The sequence below is a fragment of the Bombus bifarius genome, unplaced genomic scaffold, assembly GCF_011952205.1.
Source record: "Bombus bifarius isolate JDL3187 unplaced genomic scaffold, Bbif_JDL3187 scf7180000009201, whole genome shotgun sequence".
Taxonomy (NCBI): Eukaryota; Metazoa; Arthropoda; class Insecta; order Hymenoptera; family Apidae; genus Bombus; species Bombus bifarius.
In genome coordinates, this window is record NW_022884966.1 from 69,036 (window position 1) to 81,503 (window position 12,468).

A 12,468-nucleotide genomic window follows, 5' to 3' on the forward strand; every position below is an offset into this window, starting at 1 on the left:
AATTTTTGTTAAAATTTTATTATGCAATTAAAAATTAGTGTTAGAAGGAAGATATTTTAAAAATACAATAAATGATTCATATTCTCGCAGAATAAATTATATTATATTTAAATCATATCCTTTTATACGAACCAATAAATACAGAGATAGTGCTGTGTCCGAATACTAATGCTAGTAACTGTAATTAGTAACATGTAATTACCCGCTTCATTTTTGTCACAATACACTCCGACTGTATCATTCATTTACAATATTTTGCTTCTTTAGAATACGGAAAAAACAAGTGTCCCAGCAACAAGACCCGAGTAAATTCTTTAGGAAGCAATGCACAACATAATTAGAAAATAATTAGGTATCAATAAGGCTAGCAAGTAAGTATGTCATTGCATAAATAAAATTGAGACAGTATTTAACGTCTTTTTATACGTTTTATATACAACTCGTATAGAAAGATTTACAAGATTGAAAAATCTTGTAAACTAATCAATTTTCAATAAGTATCTCAATACTTTTTTTATAAAGAATACAGAGATCCAGGTTTTATAATATTCGAAACAACGCCACTTTCTCAATGGACATTTAAACGCATTTAACACGTTGGATCACTCAGAACCGCTTAATTTTGTCTAATAAAATTCTTTTCCATTTGCTACAGCTTCATATATATATATAGGGTATTCCACGTATTTGGGACAAGCTATGATCCTGAAGCTGTATATATATATACAGCTTATATATATATATATATACAGCTTTTATATATATATATATATGTCGGATTAATATGAAGATTTGAATCACGTAATGTTTCTTCATTTGAATTAGCCATTGTTTTACAAAACAGAGAATATATTTACACGAATTAAACAAGGTTTTACAAATATTATGAATAATGAATTTTGTAAATGATATGATTGATTAACAAATGATAAATTAAATTATTAATTAGATTAAAGAATAATAGGTTTTATCGAACAATAAAAGAAACGAATAATATATCTTACGATTTACTAATTTAACGAATAATGAAAATTAACGATTGATAAATTTACAAATATTGAATTTAATTTACGCTATAAACAATGATCCGGGGTTCAAACGAATACACGGTCAACGGGAAAACTTTAAACAATTTTATAACACAAAATACGTTTGCTGAATCACACGGAAAATTACTCGATGTATCACTTTCCAAGGCGACCACACGAATGCCTCTCTGATTAAACTCTTTTTCGTAATACGACTGCATTTGTTTGTTATATTCTCGCTGGAAACATCGAGAAGGTTCCAATCGTTGTTGCTAGGCAATATCTGTCAAAAGTTTGTTATATACTCCTTGGTAACATCGAGAAAGATCGTTTCACAAAGCCGAGATTATATTTACACGTATATACAAGATTATCACAAAGTTTAACAAATAATAAGTCTAATGAATAATAAGTTTGATGAACAATGAAGTTAGTGAATAATAAATTGTACGAATAATTAAGTTTAACAGATAATAAGTCTAATGGATAATAAGTTTAACGAATAGTAAGTTTAATGAATAATATGATTTACGAATAATAAGTTTAATGAACACTATTAACAATGTTTTTGGGTTCAAACGAATCCACGGTCAACGGGATAACTCTTTACTAAGCGTAAACTAATCTTAGGCGCTAAATACAATTGTAGAAAATGCTCGATGTGTCACTCTCCAAGGCAATCGCACGAATGCCAGCCTCGTGGAGATATTTCTCGCTGTACGATTGCATTTTGCTTTCTATGTTCGTTTGGAGGCATCGAGAAGGTTCCAAACGCCGTGGGTAGGCAGTTTCTGCCTGGAGTTTGATTATTAATACAATGTATGTCCCATTGTATCGGCACCTCCGAGGCAACCTCACACGTGGCTAGGCCCGCTCCCGAGGCCGCATGCCGCCACAACCACATTTCTCGGAAAACCCATACAACCAGTCCAGACCTCCGTTAGGCAAAACGTCTATCCCGTGACTGTGGCTATGTTCGGCGACCAATTGTCACCTCGAACCCAATCTCGCTGTCACAAATCTTGAACAATTACAGCTATGATAAAATCTAGACTAGAGTACTAGAGGATGTTCCCAAAATTTCTAAGGAAAGGCTTCGGCTTTCCTTTCATCTCCGACAGGTATATTGTGCATGTATAATGTTTGTAAAGATAAGAAGGAGGTTAAGCAACTTAGATTGCTAGATAGATTAGCCGACTTTGCGAAAATTTGCGGCTAATTTTCCCTTAAAAGTGTTCCAAAAAAGTGAAAAATTGAAATTTCGAAAAACGCTCCCAGCGTTACCTGTGGAAAACTGTTACCTAACGAATGAACTTCGATTTTTTGATTTCAGATGATCTAGCACCAAGTTATCAGGGGCACATCAATTTTCCGAGACACGTCCGAATAATTACTGCCATTGCCGTATTTTCTAATATTTCTCCGTGAAAATTTTATACAATATTCGTCGAATGTCATACTTTAATGTACTATTGGTTTTAATAAAGAGATTTTAACTGTGTCGTCACAAATAATTCACAAAAACATGCCTTATTTTTGTACGAATTAACCTTACCCCCCCCCCCTTAAAGGTTACATAATCTACTTATGGCGTGATGTTCAACTTTGCAACATCGAGAATGAAGTCACGCAAATCCTCTATCATGAGGCAATCGAATTTATATTAAATTAAAATTAAACACAACAATAAAATTTTGTTATTGAGTGATACCTTAGAAAATTATAATATTTAAGATTTTACTCTTTCACTTCATGGATATGCATAGATGGATAGATGACATACTCGTGAGTTTTTGTGAACGAATTATCATATGAAAAAATATGATACAGGCTGCCAAAAAATTATTTGTCATGTTTTGGCAGATGATTTTGTACCTTTGGATCGATGGAGATCTACCGAAAATGTAGCTGCAAAATTGACCTTTACCTTGCACGTCAAGATTACATTTTTTATTGCGTTCAATTCTACCTATTATAAGAATCAAAAGTTTCAAAGGAGCCATGGGTCGCAATTTAACGTTCTCTTAGAAAAATATTTTAACATTCTAATAATTTTCGAACTCGTTCCACTTATAATGTGCTTAGATTTTGCAGTCAGATGTTTGAAAATAGCACTATTATAACCCACATCTTCCTTCCTTTCGTTTTCGCTATTTAAGCAGTCCCGAACTCGCATTACTACAATACGTCCTAGTCAAGTTTCTCGCCAAGATTACATATTGATTTTAGACGATAAAAATCATATTCAACCCGATGTTTTAATTGCTATACAGATGTAATGTATCCATCCTACCTACGAATAATTTTATGTCCAAAGGAAGAAATCCGCTGATGTCGAAACTACTGAACAAGGAGGCCACAAATAAGGAGCAGATTTGCAGTCGATCAACTACTGTAAGCTGGAGCACCATCATCGACCGGCCTACCAATTTCTCCATCATCTAAAATCAACGCGCAATCTTGAGGAGAAACATAACCGGAATGTAGAAATGCGAGACCGGAGTTGCTTAAATAACGAAGAAGAAAGACTGAAAGAAAGAAAGGGGATTTTATAATGTGAATCGAGGGTAACTACGTGCGACAATAGACGCTATTTTTCATGCATCTAACTGCAAAATGTAAGCGCATTACAAATAAAGTGAATTCGAACACTAATAGAATTTCAATACTCTTTTTCCAGAAGAGCGATTGATTTGTGATCCATGGGTCCTTTGAGATTTTTGTTTCTTGTGATGAGTTCTATGAGATGTGATAAAAAATATTGACATTGAAAATTATGCTCAAGGTCAATCTTGCGATTCACTTTTTAAACAGATTTCTACCAATCCGAAGAAAGTATAGAATCACTTCTAAAAGCCAATAAATAATTTATTGACACCCTGTACATGCTATTTGATCAGATCTTGTGTAAAATTATTAATATTAGATAGGAGATTACTGGAACTGTTCTGTAAGCAGCATACAGGAGCTGATATCTTATACAAGAATAGATCGAAAGCGTTGAATAAAATCTTTGATCCAGACTTTCGTAAAACTTGATTTGAAAATTGGACAGGCATTGAAATTTAAACGAACAGTTTTATTACAAATACTTTATATAATCTGCAATTCAAAAACTTGATAACTTTACAGACATAACTTTTTTTCATTTTCATCTACCTGTATTTTGCAGCTGTCACCTAAATTGCTAATATATCTGAAAATTACAAGAAAAGAACATGTTTCGCGTATTACGTATTACGTGCGTGTGTCCGATATCGACGACAGTGCGCTGTAACTTGTCATCCGTCGAATTAATAACCCTGGATGACTGATTCACGAGAGAGAGTAGTGATTGAATGCGCGATGAACAATCAAGCGTTGTACGTCTCTGACCGATGAGAAGGTTTCAAATTATCTCTGACTACCGAGACGAGATTTACGAATGCTTATCTACGAATGAATGTACGATAAGATGCTGCGATGCGATATACGACTGAACGTTACGAATGGTTAACGATACTCTTCCGTGAACGCGTATCGATGACTCGTACGAGACCGTTCACTGATCGTTCACTGATGAAAGCGATGCTTCGCTTTACAAATGCTTGGAGATAATGTTTATAATTGAAGAACTCGCACAGAAGTGTCAACGGATCGTTTCGGTTGATAGGGCAATTATATCTCCACGAATGATCGGAGATGTTGACGAGTCAAGGAATACAGATGAATCTGCTCCTTCCAAATACCGAAAGATCGTAATGTTTCTTCGCTTCGCATCCGATGGAGGAGATGTTAATGATTCGAAGGCACGGACGAGGCGGAGTTAGTCGTTTTGAATGATTTATGCGAGACTAATTCTCTGATTGATGTTCACGGTTAAGCGATTCGTACCAGACTGTCCGACGCCACGTGGGATTCGATCGAGCGTCCAACAAGGCCCGAAAAGGAGTTCCAGAAATATCGCTTTTCTGCTGATCGCTTATTGCTTTTTACCGAATGCAAAAAAAAAATGGCCAATCTGCATACTTGCTCGCAAAGTGCTGGTCACTGCACTTTTGTACGCTAGAAACGCTGAAGATCTTAGGCGGGATGAGCGTTAGCGATACCTGAAAGAGCGTAAGGCTTCGATGTTATTGGGTTGCGGTGCTTCGTCCGAGTGACGCTCTATCGAACTATTACAATCTACTAAGTAGCCATTATTTATAAATAGCAATAGCCGTTTCTCGGCAATTGAAACTACGATGGATATACAAAATTTTTGTTCCTTTGAACGGATAAACATGATAAGTCATATTTTCTATATTTTATAAGCAGTTTTAGAATTCACTATGTCGACAATTATCCCATATTATGGAAAATGTCTTAATATTTGATTTTGACACTAAACATGTGTTCTTTTATCTACTTTTAGAAATATTGCCAGGCATAATATTACGATATCGAAAATGCTAAAATATTTCTTCTCTTAAAAATTGTGATCTTAATTTCCATGAAATTCCATCAACTCACCAGCTATTTTTAAGAGTTACGTCGTTATATGTAACAAGTTACTTTTATTTTCAATCATATCATATTAATGCTGTTTAATCATAAAGCGACATTAAAATTAGGAAATCAACAAAAATGTAGCTATAATGTTTTTCTTCTATTATCGTCATTTATGACGCCTTAGGAAGGAATTAGACACTTTGTTTCATAATAGCAGTCTTTTCTTTAATTTTATAAATAAATTCGTTCATTCTACATTTTGTTCCTTGTCTTTCCAATATTTATGAGGCCATTAAAATCATAATCTCTATATGACATAAACCATATAATGGCTGTATGTACAATATATGAACATGCTCAACGTTACTGTATGAGATAGCATAGTAAGACCGGTTTGCTTTGTGCTGTACTGTAATTCCACTAAATTCTCATCTCTCGAAGCTTGCGAAATGTTGATTGTGTGAAGCACGAGTAGTTGCCTTTGTTCGCAGAAAACAATGCAACAATTTGTTACTGTTGTAAAGAATTTTTCAGTGTCTTACATTCAATTGCGAATAGGTATTGTACTATAAACTTTGGAAATCTGTGGATCAGCAATATCCATTTTATTCTTCTGCCTAACATTTTTATAAACACTCAAACGATTTCAAGTATAAATTCCTATGACGAAATTATTCGATGCTTTGGCGCTGAATTTTTTATTAACAATAAACTTGGTAAAAAACGAGTTTATTATTAACTCATATAGAAGAAAAGGAAAAGGAACACGTAATAATAATAATAATAAATAATAGAACACGTAAATGAAACTATAAACGCATGAAGCGTTACGCTATAGCTACATTGACACATATCTGATACTCTCACAAATCTCAATAACACTATACAGGGTGGTTAGTAACTGGTGGTACAAGCGAAAAGGGGGTGATTCTACGCGAAGAAAGAAGTCGAAAATATAGAATAAAAATTCCTTTCTTTTTAAATTTTTTTTTTAATTTTTTTTTAATTTTTTCATCGAGACAACAATCTGCAGTGAGATCCGTTATAACGTACCGCAAGCGTACCGAGCGAAAATTCAAAGTCGATTTTCTCGAAAACAAAGCCTCAAACGAAAAATTTTTATTCTATATTTTCGACTTCTTTTTGCGCGTAGAATCACCCCCTTTTCGCTTGTACCACCAGTTACCAACCACCCTGTATATCAAATTATAATACTCATGTTTAAAAAGATATAATCAAGAATCGGGAGAAAGAAAATGGGACATGGCGCCAGAAAAGTTATAGCAATTCAGTAGCCTTTTCCATAGTTATCTTGACACTTATTATTAGTTTTATAACGATTAATATACAGGCTGTTTCGTCTAATGCGACGCAGTTTTTCAACCATTTGCGGTGGCGTAACGAAAAAAGTATTTGAGCCAAAATTTTCGGCTATCGAGTGCACAATAAATGATGATAATAAAAATATCGAAAACAGCTTATTTTCGTAGGAAGACCAACGTGATAAATGAGACATATTTCTTCTCATTACAACAACTTAATTGTATAATTATATAATAATTTGAGACAATTTATAAACGTAATAATTCATTATTATTAGACACTTTTAATGATTCCCGTGAGACAAGATGATTTACTTCAATTTCGTGATTAAGGTTTCTCTTTTTTCCATTGAAATTCATTGGTTTTGGTAATTGGTCTTTAAATACATCTCCATTAATAAAATTTAATCCTTTACATTCAGTAGAACAATTATTTTTATATTTTGGAATTTTTTACATCCTTAGATACTAATCCTTAGATACAAATACAAACACAAAATCGTAAAGATGGGTCTAGGAGAACTTTATTAAAATTTATATTGAGAAGTATAATCATATATAAGTTAATATTCATTTCACAAATGTGTATTTCGGACTTCTCTTGCACAGTACATTCAAAAACATTCAAATCAAACACCTTAGCTTTCCTATTCGAAGAATGTTCAAGCAGACTTACAAAAAAGTGAAAGAGAAATAGCGAAAGAATAAAAGTAAAAGTTCGAAAAATTCGTGAAAAATTTAGTTGCGGAAAGATATGATAAATAATTAGGGCAAATAAATTAGATTGCTTCTAAATGTCTACAAAACATGTAGAGTATTATGATTTTTGAGAGATAAAACGGAACTTCAAATATTTCAACATATTTTGAAAAATGAATAGAAATGATAGAGATACAGTATTTCAATTAATTGTAAGAAAAATTGAATAGTTCGCTAGTTTCGAAAATAATATTTCTATATCAAAACGCTGCGATGATGGCAATAAAAATTATTTTTCTAAACTTCTACGTGAATTAGAGGAAACAATTCTCCTCAACAAAAATCTCTGTGGTTTACAACATCATTAATGATTGATTACATCGCGTACCAAATCTATTGATTCAACGATGGTTTTAGATAGGGGAACTGGAACTTACGATTCTGCGTACTATTAGAAACAATTGACACGATACATTTGAAAGAACCTCAGGAAGTAAATCGTAAGAGAATAAACGAAGTGAACATTTGAGTGGCTTTGCTGGACTCTACCGAGCGTTCAACAACACCGAAAAACGGAAGTCGATTCTCCGGAAGTGCTCGCGTTCGTGACACGCTCCGTTATTGAGCACACGATAGACAGATGGGTAGAAACGACGAATAGAAAATAAAGAGCATGATTACAATTATTGAAAAGAAATCGTTCTGAATGCTAATGTGTTGATTAAAAACTAGCTTCTTGTCTTCGAAAGCGTATGTCATAAAATTACGTAGGAAAATCCTTACGTTTTCGTTTCTTCCAAAGGAACAGTAAATGAAACGAAGGATTAGATTTCGGTATATTTCATATGAATTCCATCAAAAGTCGGATAATTATGCGGAAAGGGGGTTAAGTTACCTTGAGATGTGTTGTACAGGGGAAGGTTTTCAGTGACATCTTTTCGTAACTTTTGAACCACGGACATCCCACGCCTCGGACAAAGTGCATGTTACTCAAGACCCTTCCCTCTACATGTTCAAAATTTAAAAAAATTGGAATTGAGGCCCTCTATTCTGCACAGTTACCAAACAGCGTAAAACAATTTTAAAATATCATAAATATACAATTTAATGAATTCAATTTACATGATAAATATTTTGTAACACAATAAAATTAATAGAATTGAATATTTATGTATATATACAATACAATTTTCGTCTATCAAAAAGGTATAATTTGATAAATACTGCTCTACACTGTCCAGGGTGGAAGAAAATTATATGTCGCAGCTATCATGGCGTGAATCTACACCTCTGGATCGGTGAGGATTTGTCTAAGAAAGGTACCGCAAAATTGATCTCAGCTCTGAAATTCAAGGTAAAATCTTTTTGCTTGCGTCGTATTCTACTCGCCACGAAGGCCAACTATCTCAAAGGAACCATGGGTCGGAACTCAACCATTCTCTTGACAAATGATATTAAATCTTCAATAGTTCTTGCGGCTATTTTATTTACAATGTGCTTTCTTTCATAGTCAGATGCAAGGTAAATAGCCGCGTCGTTTCTCTGATAACTTATTGCAGCTCGTAAATAATACCTCAGTAGTCATATGCTGTTCTGTTGCTGATAACCACGCTATCAACCGCCTAGTGTTATAATGCGAGTTGTTTACAAATGGCGCGACGCTAATAGCTAATAGCTTTCTTCTCGGTTTACTGTCACACGCGGTAGTGAAATTTTTGTTCTTTGTCGATACGCGAGCAGCTGACAACATGGTGAAATATAAGAACATTCGTCACATGCTTCGTGCTATGAAACAGCAGGAAATTATACATTATTTCGAGTAATCTATAGAAATTCAGTAAGGAATAATGTAATTTCACTAGTCCTCTTACTCATCGAATTGTATTATGCGTGCCCATTGATGGAACAGCAAGAGCGAGAACGATAACATGTTTTCCTTTACGCTAATGGACGCGAGATCAATGTGCACCCGTCATGCAATGAAATTACGAACACAATATTAATACTTGATCAGCAAATTGTTGGTTTCGCCGCTGAAAACCGCGCCAATCTGGAATTTCTATATAATAACGGCCTTTCGTTGGGCCATTACTCCTCATTGAATTGCCATGAATTTGCAGATCTAATGCCTACTATTTTGTTGCTTCGTCAATAACACGCTATATACATTGTATATCTTGTTCATAAATATATTTATATTGTAAACAAAATAGCTGCAAAAATTATTGAAACTTTATCATTTGTTAAGAGAACGGTTGAGTTCCGACCCACGGTTCTGTCACGTAAAAAATGACAGGAAAATAATAATAAAAAAATGTTGGGTTCTTGAACCAGAGTTCGAGATATCTTTATTCTATAATAAGAGTACAAGTTTACGACTAGACCGTTACCGAAAGATTGAAGCCTCGATCAAGACCCAGCCCTTCTAGATGTTTGTTTATCTTATGCCTACGTGCCGAATTCATGTTCCTTTGTTTGGGGAGTCGGTGTCGTGTGCAAGGTGGTTCAGGTTTCCTGAGTCGGTTGTAGATATTTGTTGACGTTACACAAGCATAGTCGAGAAGCGAGAAAGTCAGTGGTAATCGAGGATTGTACGAAACCATTTGAAAGCGAAGATTGTTGATTGTTAAATAAATTATATTTTTTAATAACGCCGAGTGTTTCTTGGGCATCTTACACCAAACACTACCTCAAACCAACCACTACCTGGTTTGCCACGTGTTTGCGGCAGTCAGAGGTAAAGCAGACCGTTTCATTCGAAAGATGGGAATCATAAATTCCAATTTAAACCTAAATTATGATCTCGTACATGACGATGTAGGTAGCTGCCTGTAAAATGTCAATTTGTTTATGGTCTCTCGAAAAGTCGTAACTAAATGACGTCCAGCAGATCAAGATAGATTTCTTAATACTAATTATGGATACAAGGTCTGTCTGGATAGCAATAAGGATTATTTTATAAAATTGTAGCAGCACATGAGTCATAGGACGAGGCGAATCGGGAGTGACTCATGTTGTTTTGCCTCGGGTCATTGGCACCGTCTTGACGTACGAAACGTAACGATAAACAAACTCCAGACAAAACAATATCGCCGCTACGTGCAACCGTCAACTGAAGTCGATTTTAAACTTTCCGGTACTCCCCCCACCAATATAAATAAACGAACATGTTCTCTAGAACAGTCAGTATCGAGCGAACGTAAGCATTACCTAATGTAGGTATATAGAGCGTCATTGAGCGAGCGACGATTAACTCTGTACTTAAAATAATTTTAAATACATTTGACGATATCAAATATCAACTTATGTCGTCATTATTTAAATCAACACGTTAAATCATCCACCACAAAACAATATTTATTAAAAATATCCACAAAGCTGTTACCCCCTTCTAAGTATGTTCCTTGAGAACGCGCACAATGTTCTGTCATTCTTCGTAACAATGCTTGAAGTCTTCCCGTGTTATCATGTTCAGATTTTTCGTCACAGCTCTTTGGGCGTTTACCACGGTGCGGAAATGACGATCTCTTAATTCAGATTTTAATTTTGGGGATAAAAAAGAGTCGCAAGGTGCCAGGCCGGGATTTAAAGTGGGCATTGGAGGATTGCAATGGATTTTTTAACAGGCAAATCTCTTATATTATAACTATGCACGAAGGGCTTGGTGTATTATCGCGGAATGCGCGACGAAGCACTGAAGAAAGAGACACACAAAAACACCCATAAGGATTCGGTGAAGATCAGAGCACATCTAAGAATTGTTCATCTGATCCCCTATTTAATCCAAAGGAGTGTAATTATTTCTTTCTCATTATTTCTTCCACAGACCTGGTATAAACCCATGAAAGCGGGTCGAACGTTGTTAGATTAGAGCGGCAGGTTGCGTTGCGACAGGTCGGCTACCTTTTGTTTATTTGTCGGCGAGATACTATCTGGTCTCGTGGATACTTTCGGTCTCCCGTCTCCGGCAGGATACGATAAGACTGTTTTGTGAATGTCATCAGTCTTCACCATTGTACCATTGTGTCATTGTATCATCCCTGTTCCCGTGACTTTATCTTGGTCACTTGAAAGGGTCACACGGCAGAGTCATACATTTCGTCCTTGTATCAGCGAAATAAAAAGCTACTACAACTACAAAATTTTTTTATTTACAATTTCTTCGTTAATAAACATTCCATTAATTGTTAAATTTTTCTTGATTAAAATGAGACGAAACACGATATTATTACATTGGAAATCAGTATTTTTTGCTTTCCAACATACATATTTACTGTTATATTTAAAAAATTGCATCTTTTTTCGCATTCAAATTTATTTCATTGCTTAAAAGATGCCCATACTACCTCTTACAAGTGGTTCTCACGAGAAACCAGCTCATCTCGAGGAAAATGGTGTAGTAAGATATACTTTAATGTCCAAAGTATTATGTTAATAATTGTTCTTAACAGCAGTAGCATTCATTTCTTGTTACCTCTTAAAAGCGTTGACTGTCTTTAAAAAGTCTTCCTCAACATTTCTTATAGAAAGATACTTTTGCAGTGGAATATTCTTGAAAATTAATAAATGTCCGAAATTTGGTGTACGTGATTATCAATACCCTCAAACGTCTCTGTTGCCATATGGCATATGCCGGATATACTAATTTTGAAGTATCCTTTTAAATCAGAACAGTCAAATAATTTACACTGAAAAACGGCAAATGTCGGAACATTTCGTCGTTACAGAATGACTGAGCTATGAAAAACGAAAGACAATTGCAGCAAAATATAAATAAAAGGTAAGCCAGAATTATTTATGAGTGATCCGCGGAATTTAATGAACGACCTAATATTACAAAAAAAAAGAAGATTATTTCGTGCACATAAATCAACATCATAGTTAAACAATACCACGAGATCAGCGATAATTGTAGGTAAACGTTCTTTACGTACGTAGTTTAATCACAT